We start from the raw sequence: 12,180 nt of genomic DNA, 5'->3' as shown, positions 1-12,180 counted from the left end.
TACTGACCTTTTCTCCTTCTCAACCAACAGACACAAGAGAAGTTCACATTCCAACTTCGTTTCCCCCCCCCCAGTGAGAGGTTGCAAACTGAAAAAACACCATGAATTCCTTCTCTCACATCAAGCATCATGGGGTAAAGACCTAGAACAATTACTTTCGCCCTCTACTTATGAGGAATTTAGGAAACGTCTAAAAACACACCTGTTTCTAAAACATCTTGACAACTGATCCACTTATCTCTTTCCTCTCAATAGCGACCTACTGTCCTTTTGATCACTTTTCTCCTCAACAATGAATTTCCTGTCTAATTACTTCTCTTTCTTCTTCCCCTCTTGAAGTCAGTCAGTTTGTACCTTTGCTTAATCTTTTGTAAACCGCATAGAACTTCACGGTATTGTGGTATATAAGCTGTTATTATTATTATTATTATCCTATGCCATTTTTTTTCCCATGTACACTACATAGTACAATAAAACTTTGGATTGCAAGTAACTTGGTATGCAAGTGTTTTGCAAGACAAGCAAACATTTTATTAAATTTTAACTTGATATACAAGCAAGGTCTTGCAATACAAGTATATACAGTATACACACATCACATCATCACAACTGAGCCGATGGTTCTTCTCTCTCTGACACTTGCAGGAGTGTAGCGACTGTTCTAAACAAGTAAGGTCTTACAATACAAGTACATACAGTATTTTGTATTTAAGTTTTTGGGTTGTGGAGTTTCCATTATTTCTTATGGGGAAATTCACTTTGATATGAGTGTTTTGGATTACAAGTATGTTTTCGGAACAAATTATGCTCGCAAACCAAGGTTTTATTGTAGTTTCTTCAAGGACAAAGTATGTAACCAACAAATATTATACAATCCCTTTTACCATTTTTACTCAGGATGTTATAATAATAATAATTTTATTTCTTATATACCGCTGTACCGTGAGGTTCTAAGCGGTTTACAGTATAAACAGAAGAAATGCAATAAGTAAGATTAATTAAGATGAAGAGAAAGTACTTAGAATTCCCTGACTGTCCCAAAAGCTCACATTCTTGCTAAAGTACTTGAGAAAAATAAATTAGTTAGGTTATAAACATAGAGTAGAAGGTAGGAAAACAGTTCATAGGAAAATTAATTTCGAATACATTATACATTATATATTGTTCAAGGCGGAATACAAATTATAGGAATTACCAAAAGAATTGCGTAATATAGATTATCTAGATAAATTACATAACAGTGATTCGTGTACATTACATGGTGTGGTAGAGGATTCAATTTTGAGAATTACATATCAAGGGAATCAAGTGATAACAGAATATAGTGGAGATTATCAGTATATACGGTTTACAGATTGGAAGTTACCTAATAATGAATTAATAAATTTATTGGATAGTGTGGAAAATGTTTATATAGGAATCAGAGTATGTATGATAGGAAAGGTTCTAAGAATTGAATTAATGTGTTATTCTATTGAGGGAGAGCTTGTGCATAAAGGGAGGATATTAGTTGGTAATGACGTGTTTTCTGAATAGAAATGTTTTGATTTCTTTTCGAAACACTTTGATGTCTGTTGTATTGATCATTAGTTTGGTGATTGTGGGGTCAATTTTTGCTGCCTGTGTCGCTAGAAGGCTGTCGTATAGTTTCTTAAGACGGGTTCCATTATTAGGTGGGAAGGTGAATAGGTTTTGAGTTCTTCTTGATCTGGATGAGCGGTAATGGTTTAGGCGGTTGTTTAGGTAACATGGGGCAGTTCCATGGGTTATCTTAAACAGCAAACAATAGAACTTGAATTGAGTTCTTGCTTTTATCGGAAGCCAGTGAGAGTCTATATAGGCGGGAGTGATGTGGTCAAATTTGCTGAGACAGTAGATGAGTCTGATGGCAGTGTTCTGAACTGTCTGTAGTTGTTTTATCATATTGTTAGGACATGTTAGGTAGAGGCTGTTGCAGTAATCCAAGTTACTGAGTGTGAGGGATTGTACAATGATCTTGTAGTGTTCTTTGGTAAAGAAATTTCTTATTTTTCTTAGGTTTCGCATGGTGAAGAATGCCTTCTGTATGACTTTGTGTATCTGTGTCTGCATAGTGCAGCGTCTATCTAGTTGTATTCCTAGAATTTTTAGAGTGCTCTGTATGGGATATTTGATTGTATTTACTTCCAGTTCTGTTATAGATTGCTTTTGTTCCTTCTCTAGTAGTAGGAATTTGGTTTTCTCTGCATTCAGTTTCAATTTATGGTTCTTCATCCATTTTTCTACAGTATCTAGTGTTGTTATCAGGTGTTCATTGGAGCTGGGGTCTTGTATGTCAAATGGGAGAATGATGGTTATGTCATCTGCGTAACTGAAAGATGTTATATTTAGGGCGTCTAGGGCAGTGCCTAAGGAAGCTATGAAGAAGTTGAATAGTATGGGCGATAGTGGGGATCCTTGTGGTACTCCGCAGGGGTTTGTCCATGGTTCAGATAAAATATCTTTTGACTTAACTCTATATGATCTTGTTTGAAGGAAGCCTTGGAACCAGTTGTGAACTTTACCAGTTATTCCTATGGCATCTAGTGTCTGAAGAAGTATTAGATGATCTACTAAGTCAAATGCTGCTGAAAGGTCGAGTTGGATGATTAGTAACTTGTTTCCTTTGCTGAGGTGCTGTCGGGCTATATCAAGTAAAGATACCAGTAATGTTTCTGTGCTGTGATTGGCTCTGAAACCAGATTGAGTTGGATGTAGAATGTTGTGGTCTTCAAGGTAATTGGATAGATATTGTGCAACTAGACCCTCGATGATTTTGATGTATAGTGGGATAGAAGCAATTGGTCTATAATTTGTTGGGTTGTCTATTGGGCCTTTGGGATCTTTTAGTATGGGGGTGATTATTATTTCTCCAAGTTCTGGAGGGAATTGATCTTCCTTGAGAGTGGTTTGCAACCATAACGTGAGACAAGTAATGAATTTGGTAGATGCTGTTGCTAATAGGTAAGGAGGACAGTTGTTCAAATCACAGGAGGATTTGCTGTATTTTTTGTATAGCAGGCCCAGGTCTGACCATTGTGTCGTTGGGAAGTTGGTCCAGGTCCTATCTGCTGAGATGGCTTCGTCATTTGTGGGTTTTATTGGTATCTCTTCAATGATATTTTGGGAATTGTTGAATGTAGATCTGATTGTGAAGCTGTTGGAGTCTGGGTTCCTTGGGTGGCGAGGAAGGGTTTGGTATCTGTGAGGTTTTTTACAATGCTGAAAAGTTTTTTGGTGTCTAGTTTTTCTGTGCCAATGAGTTTGGAGTAATAGTCTTTACGTTTTTCCTTCAGTTTGATTTTATATTGTTTGATTTGGGATCTCCATTCTGTTTTAATGTGGTCTTGTTTCTGTTTTTTCCATGATCTTTCTAGTTGTCTGCATTGCCTCTTTAGTTGTATGAGTTCAGTGTCATACCATTTGTCTGATGGTCTGCTTATTTTGTTTTTTGTTTTTAGTGGTGCTAGTTTGTTCAAAGTGGTTTCACTAATGTAACGCCATGTGTTTATGAACTCCTTGTGGTTGTTTAAGTCTAGTAATGGGTCTACTGTGTCCCAGAAAGTAATGGGTTCGATTTTCTGTCTGGATTTGAAGCTGGTTGTGATTGGAATAGGTTTGATTTTATTATACATCCAATTGATGGTGAAGGTGTACTTGTAGTGGTCGGACCATAAGGTTGGATTCCAAGAGCCGTTGGTGATGTGGATGTTTTGTGTGTTGAGGTTGGGAGATGTGTAAGTGGCAATGTCAAGTTGATGACCCTTTTCATATTATGCACTTACCCTGGTAAGCTCTTTTCCAATAGATAGGTGAGACATTCCAGACTCCTACCCTGTCCTTCCTGCACAGCATGCGAGTATGGGGAAATAACCCTATGGTCTAGAACAGTGGTTCCCAACCCTGTCCTGGAGGACCACCAAGCCAATCAGGTTTTCAGGATAGCCCTAATATGCATGGAGCAGATCTGCATGCCTCTCACTTCCATTATATGCAAATCTCTCTCATGCATATTCATTAGGGCTAGCCTGAAAACCTGATTGGCATGGTGGTCCTCCAGGACAGGGTTGGGAACCACTGGTCTAGAATGTCTCGCCTATTGCACTGGAAGCAATCTTCATAAATATGTTAATGTGCTCCTTCTGAGTTCTTCTAGTTTTAAAGATGTGCAATATTTCTAAACTGCACCGAGCAAGCAGTTAAGGAATGTCCAAACAGTAAATTCATAACTCTCTTTCCTTGCAACTAATTCACCTTAGTTTGAGGGGGCAAATATGTTACGAACTGAGCAACAAATTGCCAAATGTAGAATGCGATTCAAATAGTGTATGCGAGTTCTTTGTGACATACCTGACCAGTATAACCTTCTCTATGGTTTAGTGTGGAGCATCCTGAAAGGATACTACTGAACCAGAACATTTAGGGAATCCCTATAGAGAGGTTTCAGCAATGGTGAAAGAAAGCCAAGAGTATTTAAAGGGAGAGCAGAGTAAAGAATGCAAATTATCCCCATGGTGTACCACTTCTCTAAAACTTTGAAGATTCGATATAGGTCTAAAATTAGCAGAGTCAGAGGGGTCAAGGGTTGGCTTTTTCAGAAGAGGCATAATGAGGGCATGTTTCCAAGAGGTGGGAACATGACCTCAAGATAGACTGATTTGTATAGTCGGCAGAAATAGTGTTGGGTCACGATTAAAGAGGTCTGTATAATCTTCAGAGCATTACAACAATTTAAAGTTTTTTTAAAAAACTACTTTATTTAATGAAGTTTTTTCCTGAATTGAGGTTGGTTTAATATATGCAATATCCTATGCCATTTTTATATAATTAGTGATTTTTGTTTTTCTTGAGGGGAGAAGTATGTTTATTTTTTTTGTTTAATATTGGAGGAAGATATAAGAGTAATATGTTATTGGTTTTATGTTTGTTTTAATTATGTTTATGTATTTTATATCTGCTATTAGGTTAACTGTTCAGCAGGGTTCAGCAGGGAGGTGTTTATCTGCCACAGAGGAGAATCATTAGGGAGGCAGTCCCAAAGTACAAGGATCCCAAAGGAGAGAAACCTTCCTTAGCTGTGGCTGCATTCAAGCCCTGGGGAGGACTGGAGTGAGAAAGCTAACCAAGAACCCATCCAGGAAAACACTAGAGAGGGATTATTGCCTTGAAGAAACTTTAATAGGTGAAACATGTTGGCCTGACATCCCTGCATATCGACCATTAAGCTAAGTACTTATATATTTAATAGTATTATTAAATTGAATAAAATTTAAAAAAGTAAAAATTAAAGGCCTCTTTTACAAAGCCACACTAGCGGCTGCCGCGCAGCAATGGCCCAAAAGCCCTTTAAATCTCTTTGGGCTTCGGGGCTATTAGTATAGAGCAGCCGCTAGTGCGACTTTGTAAAAGAGGCTGTAAGTTTAAATAGGTCCGATGAGGAGAGGACACTTAAAGCCACGGACTATGAATGTACTGAGTCCCTGGTGGTGTCGCTGAGGACTGTTACTGATTGCTACTGAGAAATATATCAGTCACTGTTTAAATATAGGAACAGATATCTAATAGCAGTTTATTTCTCAGAAAGTTTTTTTGAAAATTTGAGTGGCTTGGTAAATTGAATTATATGTATTTTATATGGCATTTGTATTATATTTATGTGATTTTGTAACCCGCTTAGGATTTAAATGGAGTAGAAGCTTTTTTAAATAAAACAATAATAAAAAATTAGGTCACTCATATGGATATAGTGTGGCAGACCTTAGATGGCTCTGTTTGCTCATGACCAGTTTAAAGTGTATGCAAAACCTTTCAGATTAACTTCAAGGATGACACTGCATGCTTCAGTGGTGCTCCCAACTTGGCTAATATTGTACAATAAAGGGGATAAAGGGGTCTTTTTACTAAGGATAAAGGGGTCCTTTTACTAAGGTGCACTAACCGTTTTAGCTCGCCCTAAATATTAGCGTGTGCTAAATGTTAATGTGTCCATTATAGTCTATGGACGTGTTAGCGTTTAGCACGCATGCATTAGTAAAAGGACCCTAAAGTTTTTTCTTAAATAATTTAAGAACAGAAACAAGTTATAACAGTGGGCTTCAATGCAAGGCCTGCAAGCCAATGGCGGTCCTCCAAGACCTCTTGGGCGGCCTGCACATGTGGGGCCTATGATGGTGCACAGCGTGGCTTGAGAAAGAGCCCCGCTTTCAAGTGGTAAGCCAGGAGCACTGGTAATCAGTGCACCATAGCTTTTACTATTGCACCGAGGCCTCGCATTTATATATTTATAGTTATATCGCCCTTATTTAGGGTTGTGGCTTATTTGTGTGCAGTGCTTTCAACCTTTCTTGGTTTATATCTGGGGATTTTAGCTTTTTTCAAAGATGGATATAGGGCATAAAATGAAGAAGGTAAGAAAAGCAGCAAATGGATAAGGTAGCCATGGAAACGGAGCTAAGAGCACCAACAGAAGAAAGTGCAACCAGAGTCTGGGAAAAGATGATTAGAAAAATAAAATCACCAGACAACAAAAGTAGGAAAAATGATTTTATTTTCAATTTAGTGATGCAAATTCTCAAAACTGACATATTTCAGTCTGCTGTCTAAATTTTGCACTGTTCAGGAAGAAAAGTATTTCTCTCTTTCTCTGGTGGGATACTGCCTGCAGAGTCTGGCATCTTAGTTTCATTTGTGTATTTTAGCACTTTTAGGGCTCCTTTTACTAAGCTGCGCTAGCGGTTTTAAGCATGCGCTGCATTGCCGCGCGCGCTAGATGCTAACTCCAGCATTGAGCTGGCGTAAGTTCTTGGCACATAGCGCGGAGTTAGCGCACCTTGGTAAAATGAGCCCTTAGTTTGTGGTCCTGTATTTGTATAGGGTTTATCTGTGTTCTGCATGTGTGACCAAGGTCAGGTGGTCTAGTAGGAATTTCAAGAAGCGTTATTGGTGTCATGATCCCAAGTAGGAAGATATTTGTCGGCTCTCATTCAGCCCTTTTGGACCCAAAACTGCCCTCACTACTACTACTACCATTAATCATTTCTATAGCAATATTGAGTTATAATACAGAAATCAACCTTAAGTTATGCATAATTCCACTGGAAAGGATTCCCCTTAATGTCTTTGAAAACAGAAAATACAGCTTTACTGAAAAAGGGCCTATTCTGTACCTAAAGGAAAAATTCTTATCATAGTTTCAACAATTAGAATGCAGAGGGCTATCTCCATCTTACCTTTTTTTTTTTCTCATTTTGAATTGTATAGTCCAATTAAGTCTACTTGGCGCTTCGGTTTATTTACTTTTCCCTAATCCCAAAAATTGCCGTTATAAAAAGTTTTTTGATAGCACCTTGCCCTATCAAGCAGGTAAAGTTCAAGTCTGGTTAGATGATATGATTCGACAGACGGCATCTTATTGCACTTTCAGGAAATTAGTTAAGACTTATTTGTTTAAAAAATTTGTTACCTGACTGATGATTATATCATAGTATTCATACTATAGTTTTATAAAAAGATATATTGTACTGTTCTTCTTATGTGTTTTGCTTCATCACTGAATTGTTCAGTCCTCTTACTTTGTGAACCACCTAGAACTCTTTGGGTGTTGGCGGTATAGGAAAATAAAGTTATTATTAATATTTAATGAATATGACCCATCTGAGAAAGTCCCATCAAGTGTTCAATTGACAGAAAAAGTTTGATTAACTTCTGAACAGAGGCAGTGCTTGAAAAAAAGTCTTGGGGGAAACGGATAGCTTGGGGACCTGATGCAGGTCTGCAAGGGTTTTTACCATGATATACCTGGTGGGGGCTGAATGCCATTGCCATTTGAAAGCATTTGGGGGGGGGGTCTGTGTCACTTGTTTAATAAGTTGCTCCAGACACTCATAGAAAATGAGTGTCTGGAGCAGCACGGGCCATTCAGCGCGGCTCCCCGTGCTAAAACCGCTAGCGCGGTTTAGTAGAAGAGGTCTGGTGTCCTGGGGGTAGATGCTCAACAATAAAATTCTCTCTCGTAGCTTGGCATCAGCAGTTACCAGCGCTGACAGCCACAACAAAGAGGCCACGGATGGCATAAGCATTCAGAATGAATTATTCTCTTGCAGATTAGCTCAGCAGAGTAGGGTTGATACAAGTTTGCCGAGTAGGGTGAGAAGGCTTGTATTCTGCTGATCAAGCTAACACACACTCTGGACATAAATAGCCCGCTTTGTTTCTCTTTTGTCATCAGTTTAACACCTTGCATAAGCACAAGAGGTAGATAATCAAATACTCTCTGGGTATAAAATATTCAGTTTAGGTTTACCTGGTTGTCTTTACATGAATATTCAGCTCACAACAGGATCCTTTCACTAAGCTGCAGCAAAAGGTGGCCTTAGCGTTAAGGCCATTTTTACTGCAGCTGTAAAATAGCTAATTTTCTATTTTTTTGTATTAATGGCCATTTTGTAGGCAGTCGGGGCTCACGCAGTATTCCTATACTGTTTATTTTATTCAATTTTATTTATTCAATTTTCTATATCGTTCTCCAGGGGAGCTCAGAACGATTTACATGAATTTATTCAGGTACTCAAGCATTTTGCAGAACAACCACTCTCTGTCCCCTCAAAACATTTTTTTTTTAGCTCATTTATTTCATTTTCTATCCCATCCTCCCCAAAGAGCTCAGAATGGGTTACAGGCTAACATACATAGCAACATAGTAGATGACAGCAGATAAAGACCCGAATGGTCCATCCAGTCTGCTCAACCTGATTCAATTTAAATTTTTTCTTCTTAGCTATTTCTAGGCAAGAATCCAAAGTTCTACCCGGTACTGTGCTTGGGTTCCAACTGCCGAAATCTCCGTTAAAACCTACTCCAGCCCATCTAAACCCTCCCAGCCATTGAAGCCATCTCCAGCCCATCCTCCCCCAAACGGCCATATACAGACACAGACTGTGCAGGTCTGCCCAGTACTGGCCTTAGTTCAATATTTACTATTATTTTCTGATTCTAGATCCTCTGTGTTCATCCCACGCTTCTTTTAACTCTGTCACCATTTTCCTCTCCACCACCTCTCTCGGAAGCGCATTCCAGGCATCCACCACCCTCTCCATAAAGCAGAATTTCCTAACATTGCTCTTGAATCTACCACCCCTCAACCTCAAATTATGTCCTCTGGTTTTACCATTTTCCTTTCTCTGGAAAAGATTTTGTTTTACGTTAATACCCTTCAAGTATCTGACCGTCTGAATCATATCTCCCCTGTCCCTCCTTTCCTCTAGGGTATACATATTCAGGGCTTCCAGTCTCTCTCCTCATACGTCTTCTGGCGCAAGCCTCCTATCATTTTCGTCACCCTCCTCTGGACCACTTCAAGTCTTCTTACGTCCTTCACCAGATATGGTCTCCAAAGCTGAACACAATACTCCAAGTGGGGCTTCACCAATGACCTGTATAGGGGCATCAGCACCTTCTTCCTTCTACTGGTTACGTCTCTCTTTATACAGCCCAGAATCCTTCTGGCAGAACCTTGTCACACTATTTTTTTCGCCTTTAGATCTTCGGACACTCTCACCCCAATGTCCCTCTCCCCATCCGTGCATATCAGTGTCTCACCTCCCTGCATATACGGTTCCTTCTGATTATTAATCCCCAAATGCATTACTCTGCATTTCTTTGCATTGCACAGTATAATTACAATTATACTTAAGGGGTCAGAAGACTTAAGGGGGTGGGTAAATAGTGTGGGCAGACTTGATGGGCTATATGGCCCTTATCTGCCGTCATCTTTCTATGTTTCTATGAATTTTAATTGCCAGGCATTAGACCATTGCTCTAACTTTTGCAGATCCCTTTTCATATTTTCCACTCCCTCTTCGGTGTCTACTCTGTTACAAATCTTGGTATCATCTGCAAAAAGGCACAATTTTCCTTCTAACCCTTCAGCAATGTCACTCACAAACATACTGAACAAGATCTGCCCCAGCACCGAACCCTGAGGGACTCCCCTTTCCTTTCCCCAAGCGACTTCCATTAACCACCACCCTCTGGCGTCTGTCCGACAGCCAGTTTCTAACCCAGTTCACCACTTTGGGTCTTAACTTCAGCCCTTCAAGTTTGTTCAACAGCCTCCTATGAGGAACCGTATCAAAGGCTTTGCTGAAATCTAAGTAAATTACATCTAGCATATGTCCTTGATCCAGCTCTCTGGTCATCCAATCAAAAAAATTCAATCGTTTGGCACGATTTACCTTTTGTAAAGCCATGTTGCCTCGGATCCTGTAACCCATTAGATTCTAGGAAGTTCACTATCCTTTCAGCAACACTTCCATTATTTTTCCAACAACTGAAGTGAGGCTCGCCTGTAGTTTCCTGCTTCATCCCTGTGACCACTTTTGTGAATAGGGACCACATCCACTCTCCTTCAATCCCCAGGAACCACTCCCCTCTCCAGAGATTTGCTGAACAAGTCTTTAATAGGTTAACAGGTTACAATTTGCCTTAGCTACAGTACAAGTTTTTATCCTATCTCAACGCATATTAGAGATCTAATACCAATATACAGTCATGATTACCATGTGCTGATCTGGCACTTATCGTAGGATGCCAAGTGCATGCCATGGTATGCCATTTTAAGCTGCATTAGGTGCGTGTTAGTACCTAACTTGGGTTAGTAAAAGGGCCCCTAACAGTAGTGTAGCCAGCCCTGCATTTTAAGGGGGGACCAAGAGTAAACAGGAGGCCAACATATTCTCCCCTCCCTCGTGCATGCGAGCTAACAGTACCTTTGCTAGTGTAGATGCCAAGCCCCGCCAGCCAAATTACTACAGCGCTGCTGCTCCCCTCTGCTTCCTTTCTGCTCCGGGCTTGCCAGGACTTCTCACACATTCTCGGACCACGTGTGAGTCCTGGCAAGGTCAGAGCAGGAAAGGAACAGCAAGGAGTGGTAGCACTGTAGTTATTTGGCTGGCAGGGTTTGGCATCCTTGCCAGCAAGGTAAAAGGGGGCATTGGAGTTCTGGAGAGGGCCCGAGTGCAAAGTGGGGGGCCCAGGTCCCCTCATGGCTATGCACTTGGCCCCTTTGCATGCTAGCTGTGTGATTGAATAAGTGGCCAAATCTACTCATTCACAGTCTGCGCACAAAGATTTTGCCTAAATCTTTGTCCTCAAATGTTGCCGTGTTTGTATCTAGCTGTGCAGTTTTAGAAATGTCCTTTTTTTCCCCCATATGAAAAAAGCCTTTCTAAAATGACGTTCCTGATATCTGAAAAAAAGAAAAAGACTCCGTGCAAATTGTTTTCGTTGGTTTCTTTAAATGTCATTTTTACTTCAGTCTCTCTTGGCTGAAATTGCCAGTTATCCCAAGCATATTTTTAACTTCAGATGTCTTAAGTTCTCACCAATTATTTGGTGGTAAATCCTGTTACCACTGGGTATATCCCTTATCGGCACACTGCAATTTTTATATACTTAAAATAAAAATGCTTTTCTGATAAAATAAAACACATTTTAAAATTACTACATGGAAAATGCAGAGTTGCAGCTGGAGAAGTAGCCATGTCCTAAAATTAGCAAATTGGTTACTTTTGGCTCTGTTTTTTCTGTAGAATTTTTTTTTTTCATTCTCTTTTTTTTTTTTTTTTTTACTTTTTTGCACATTTTGGCATGGATACATATCTATCTATATAAACCATTAGCATGACCTTTAAGCAACATATCAACCCCATTCCCACAACTCTTCTTTCTAACCTCCTTCCCCCCAACTTTTTCAAAAGCAAAAAAATAGGGACCTTGTATAATATGTACCTTTTTGTTCCCCCTACCTTTAAACAAACCTAGCTTCTTACTAACCTATCCTCTTCTCCAGTACCTAGGTCACTTTATGGTACATATATTTTCAAAACTGGTGTGTATCGCGCATTCTAGAGCTTAACTATTTTTTGATTGAAAAAATATTTCCTCCTATTTGTTTTAAAGCTATTTCCATATAACAACATTGAATGTCTCCCAGTTTTTGTACTTTTTGAGAGAGTAAAAATTTGATTCAATTTTACCTGTTTTACGAGGGGGTGCTGAAAAGTTCTCATCCCAACCAATTTCCTAAATTCTGAGCGTCATTTTGCCACTGTAGCTGAAAAGAGGGCTATTTTATTTTGCAAAGTGCTAATTTACAGAATTGTA

General features: G+C 39.4%; 1 protein-coding gene across 4 annotated transcripts in view; it reads right to left on the bottom strand.

Moving 5' to 3' along the window:
- Positions 1-12,180, bottom strand: part of MOB3B (MOB kinase activator 3B) — a 200,919-nt gene that overhangs the window by 2,556 nt on the left and 186,183 nt on the right. The window lies entirely within an intron of this gene.

The sequence above is a fragment of the Geotrypetes seraphini genome, chromosome 1 (assembly GCF_902459505.1).
Source record: "Geotrypetes seraphini chromosome 1, aGeoSer1.1, whole genome shotgun sequence".
Taxonomy (NCBI): Eukaryota; Metazoa; Chordata; class Amphibia; order Gymnophiona; family Dermophiidae; genus Geotrypetes; species Geotrypetes seraphini.
The sequence above is the reverse complement of the archived record's forward strand: the minus strand, read 5'-3'. Positions and strand labels throughout refer to the sequence as shown.